Source organism: Prunus mume, linkage group LG4 (genome assembly GCF_029339155.1).
Source record: "Prunus mume cultivar Tortuosa linkage group LG4, ASM2933915v1, whole genome shotgun sequence".
In the NCBI taxonomy this organism is placed as follows: Eukaryota; Viridiplantae; Streptophyta; class Magnoliopsida; order Rosales; family Rosaceae; genus Prunus; species Prunus mume.
In genome coordinates this window covers 11,252,549-11,258,008 of record NC_142701.1, presented here as the reverse complement: position 1 = coordinate 11,258,008, position 5,460 = coordinate 11,252,549, and the positions used below count along the sequence as shown (strand labels likewise).

General features: G+C 34.3%; 1 pseudogene; it reads right to left on the bottom strand.

Moving 5' to 3' along the window:
• Positions 1-2,586: 2,586 nt before the first annotated feature.
• Positions 2,587-4,935, bottom strand: LOC148917899 (putative plastidic glucose transporter 3; annotated as a pseudogene).
• Positions 4,936-5,460: the final 525 nt, after the last annotated feature.

Genomic DNA, 5,460 nt, shown 5'->3' with positions numbered 1-5,460 from the left:
GAATTTATTGAATCCATATTTCATTAGGTTTTGTCTCCTTGTAAGAGACTGATGTAATTAGGTTGATTTATGAGTCAATGACAATTACCTATTGTATAAATGTATAACCTCTGTACGTGTCGCTATCAAGTATCAAAGGAAGTGCAAGGTGTCGTGCAAGTCATGTTCATCGTGTTCATGCTTTAAAAAATCATAAACTAAAGTGAAACAATATGCGGATGCCAAAAAAACAAATGCAATTTAGGTAAGCGAAAGCAGAGATGGAGAGAAAAGGAAATTTGTTAATTTATTTTACTTTGCTAACAATATCCAGAAGACACACACTATAGAGAAGGACGACTTCCTCGAACAATATGAAGATTGGAGGCATATGATCAAGTTCTTGATCCGCTGACTCAACTATGCTTTGTTAGGCACACACTCAAGTCGGAACCAATTGTTTTCTTTGTCATTTATCTTAGTTTTTCTATTTTACAAATAAGAAAGAGACATGGTCTAGTTTTCTCTCAGAAGGTTTTAACGAGACAATTATTAACATGCTAGTTATTACTATGTATCATATGGGTTTAATAAAATACTATATTTTCTCAAAAACTTCCTCTCTTTTTTCTTCTTCTTTTTTTTCATTCCAACAATATTCATTGTTGATTTATTTTTTGTTTGAAAGACATTCCAACATAGTATTTTTCAAATTGAAAGACTCAATTGTATACACTGTTATTAGTTTTAGAGAAACTCAAACTATTTTGTTAATTAGGTCATGTTACTTTACTTGGTACGAGGAGTTTTAATATATGTTTTGGTGAAACTGAAATCTTCTCTTTTTGGATAGTGGATAGGATAACGAAAGCATTTTGCAGGGCCTGACAAAATATACCAGCCAGTTGGACTTAGAGAACTCAAACATGATCGCTCAATTTCATCATATAAGACAAGGAAAGAAACAAGTATGTGACAAAAACCATTACAAGAGAGAGTATAAATTCTATAACAAGGCAAAGGAAACTAAAATTATGCTGCCAAAGAGGGAACCGAAAAACCCAAATTAAGGAGATATAGATCGCAATTACTTGTGTGATATACTAAAGTGTAATTAACCTATATATATATATATATATAGATATATACTTAATGAAATTTGTACGCAACCAACATGTCAACCTAATTACAAGTGCCAAAAAAAAAACAAAACAAAAAGAAGCAGAAGAAGGCAATATAAATATAGAATTATTCGGTTTGTGATGAGTTGTCGACAAGGGTATTGTATGGTTGGTGTTTTAAATGATATTAGGTATGTTAAATATGAATTTATTGTTAAATTTTAAAAATATTTCTAAATTAATTCCTACATCCATTAGTTACCGTCCAATTATTATTTTTTTCCTTTCTATATTGGTTCCTACATTAATATACAAAATACAATAATGATTTAGTTAGGGGTATTTTAGGAATCGTAAAAGTACAACAAATTCAGTTACTTGCTGAATTGGATTCTAGTCATCGGATTTTATTTAGCAAAAATAGGATTTTATTCAAACAAAAATAAAGAGATGGGTTGTAGTTGAGGAAAAGTGACTTTGAAGGGGTTAAGCTAAATTTACTATAATTTTTTGGGATTTTTATAGAAATGTCACATGAACTTATACCTCAGTTTCAATTTGTCACCTTAAAGAAAAATTTAAAATAAATGCCATCTTAATTTTTCAAAATCGATGATTTGTCATCTGACTTTAACACGTACACCATCTAATTTTTATATATTTTAAGGGTATTTTAGTCTTTCCATTTTAAAGGTAAAAAAAGAGAGGAAAAAGAGATCTCTCTCTTCCTTTCCATATTTTAAAATACCATTGTCACTTCTTTTGAGTGTTGGAGTATGCACAGTCGCTCCATCACTTAATATTTAGTGAAACAAATTGTGAGAATCATGTATGTCGACATAGAAGTTACGATTACAAAGTATTTGAGATTTTGGTCGAACTTTATCATTCTCAGTTTTTTTTTTTGGATTTTAATTTTGACAAAATTGGCAGTTGTGTAGTCTTTGGATGTAATTAATGAGGTGATTGACTCTCAAAAACGTATTGCATGGTTACAACTTTCCCTACTCTTTGTTTATTACTTTCTTAAATTATATGGTAAAGTGAATATATGCCCGAGATCTGCCCATTTGTTTTTACTTGAAGGAAAGAAAAGTAATAGTTTTTGTTAATTGGAAATGCCCATTGTAATAGTTTTGGTTGGACAGCCAAATCTTGGGTGTCAAATCTCCATATAATATTTTTAAAATAAAGGAACTTAGATTTCACCCTTAGATAAGATTTGTTTTTTTAAAAAAGAAAAAAATAATGTTGTACAGCCTGAGGTAATTACGCTGGGAGTTGACAAAAAAAACAGGGAAATTAGGCCGGCTAACTTTTCCATAGGAAGGCAGGGTGTACAGTGGGTTTGTCTTGGGCCCACCCAAATTAAAATATCAGAGGACCGTTGGCATACAATACATAATATGGCTCTGGGATGGGGTACAAATTATCATAGCTCTTGTAATCCTTGCATAAACAAGGTTGAAGAGGATTAATTGACTACTCACAGCAGCAGCATGCCACCAACCGATAGACTCAATGCTCCAGATCCCGATGCATAAGAACTTGCTCCGGTTACTTGAAGACCCATTGCCACTGCCTAAACCAAGAAATGCATAAAAAGGTTATATAACGTCAGTTTTCTAGTTTATTTAATGCAAACAAAAAGGAAAAACCTAAGTAGGAGGAAATGCAACATTGGTAAGACAGATACCACAGAACAGACATAACTGACAGTTCTGATCCCCATATTTCAGCTCAAAAGTTTGCATCAAATATTCAGTGTTTTTAGGAGCTTACCATGCCAGAAAAACTTCCAAGAAGAAGCACCTTTCTTCCAAGCTTATCCATCAAGATCATTGCAACAACTGACCCTAGAATAGCATAAGGAAATCGACCAAAAGATAAAAATAATAGTACAATGAATACATGAGGAAACAAATAAGCGTAATCTCAAAGATGCAAAAATAAAATGCTTGAGAGTAAACCCAACCATACCAGATAGATTCGCGATCCCAACACACATGTTTGCCAGGTCTGAAGGCACCCCAAAGCTTTTAAAGACAGTCGAAGAGAAATAGAATACAGCATTTATGCCTTATAGCTGTTGTCAAGCAAAAATGGTAGACCCAATGAAAACCACTGCAAAATACGGAGGCGATAAGGAAATCATGCAGAAGGAAGCACATATGTCAAATCTAAATAAATCATATATTAATGTGAACTAAAAATATACTTTTGAAATGTCGGCCATACAGTAGCTGTGAGAACTTTACTGCCTCAAGTTCATCCCCTCTGTCAGACTTTGACAATTCTGCTATTGCAAATTTAACATGTGCTGCACCTAAGAGTTTCTCACATTCAGCTTCAGCTTCGGTGCCTCTTCCTCTCTGAACCAAGTCAGGAAGAACTGTTAGCATCAATGTTGATAAATAGCCTTCAATGGGTCAAAAATCAAATGAAACGCATTATATCTGACTCATACCTAGTATTAGAAGGTGAACAAATTATCACAGCTCTTATAATCCTTGTATAATATCACCAAAAGGCATGCATATATGGGAGAAAAAACAGAAAGAAAGATTGAAGCCCGTTGCACCAACATATAATTCTGAGCACTAACATCCAACATTTCCGATAAAAGAGAAAATGAACCTTCTCTCTACTAGAGACAATAGAGAATGAGGAGGAAAAATAAAGGAAGAAATTAAAAGAATTAACTTCATATCCCCCTTTAAGCCAGAACTGGATTACGAAACGAAATTATCAATCAGATCACTCCAGATTTATATACAAACTGGATTAGGAGATGACATACATGATAATCAAATGAAATATACTAGACAACAGGTACATTCATACCAAATATACACACATACACACATACATACATACATATATATATATATATATATATATAATATTAATTCCTTAGACAGCATTAAATAACAAAAATTTTACTTACTATTGACATATCAAAATCCAATGCCCCTAAAGCTGAAGAGATCTCAACCAATTCAGGTCCAACAAATAGGAAAAGTTATATTGAACTGAACACAAGACTCTAACTTGACCAACTGTTTTAAGGATTGGTGATTAAGAAATGAGAGCACAAAACCTTGAAAAGCCACTGAGGACTATACTGCAGCAGGAACAGTAGATACCCAAAGACAAACCCGCCACCTAAGTATCAATCATGTTGAAAGAAGATAGTGCCTTAGATAACTGTTGGAAAATAAATAAGATGCGTAACATAAGAAATAATAGATGAAAACTTGAAATAAAAAGTTTTCGGGAATATTGTGATCCCATGAGATTTATCTTACCAACCCACTATATCATTGGCTGGGAGTGCAAAAAAGAGAGATCCCACAAGTCCAAGAAATGTCGCAATTTGTGTGAAGCTCCCAAAAGTACCCCTTACAAATGCTGGTGAAATCTGCTCAAGTGAACAGAGCATGCTTAAATATTTAAGAAGATCAAATGGAGACTAAGCAATTTCAATTGACAGTTGCAGAGAAAACAACAAAGATAATTTCTTATACCTCTGATACATAGATAGCAGCAACAGGTGGGCCAATGCCCATCCCAGTTCCCACCCATAGACTTTTGGTTGTTGCACTGAAAAATCACATTAAAATTGTTTAAGACTCATATACTTCAGCTACCTGAGGAGTATGTGACATGCACCATTCCCTAATCGAGATGACGACCCCGCATAGCAAAATTGTAGAAACCTTGTCTAAAGTCTGACAGATAATATTTTCCAGCCGACTGCAAAGACCAGCCAACCCCTCCAAGATGCCGGAGTTGACAAAAAAAACAGGGAAATTAGGCCGGCTAACTTTTCCATAGGAAGGCAGGGTGTACAGTGGGTTTGTCTTGGGCCCACCCAAATTAAAATATCAGAGGACCGTTGGCATACAATACATAATATGGCTCTGGGATGGGGTACAAATTATCATAGCTCTTGTAATCCTTGCATAAACAAGGTTGAAGAGGATTAATTGACTACTCAAAGCAGCAGCAAGCCACCAACCGATAGACTCAATGCTCCAGATCCCGATGCATAAGAACTTGCTCCAGTTACTTGAAGACCCATTGCCACTGCCTAAACCAAGAAATGCATAAAAAGGTTATATAACGTCAGTTTTCTAGTTTATTTAATGCAAACAAAAAGGAAAAACCTAAGTAGGAGGAAATGCAACATTGGTAAGACAGATACCACAGAACAGACATAACTGACAGTTCTGATCCCAATATTTCAGCTCAAAAGTTTGCATCAAATATTCAGTGTTTTTAGGAGCTTACCATGCCAGAAAAACTTCCAAGAAGAAGCACCTTTCTTCCAAGCTTATCCATCAAGATCATTGCAACA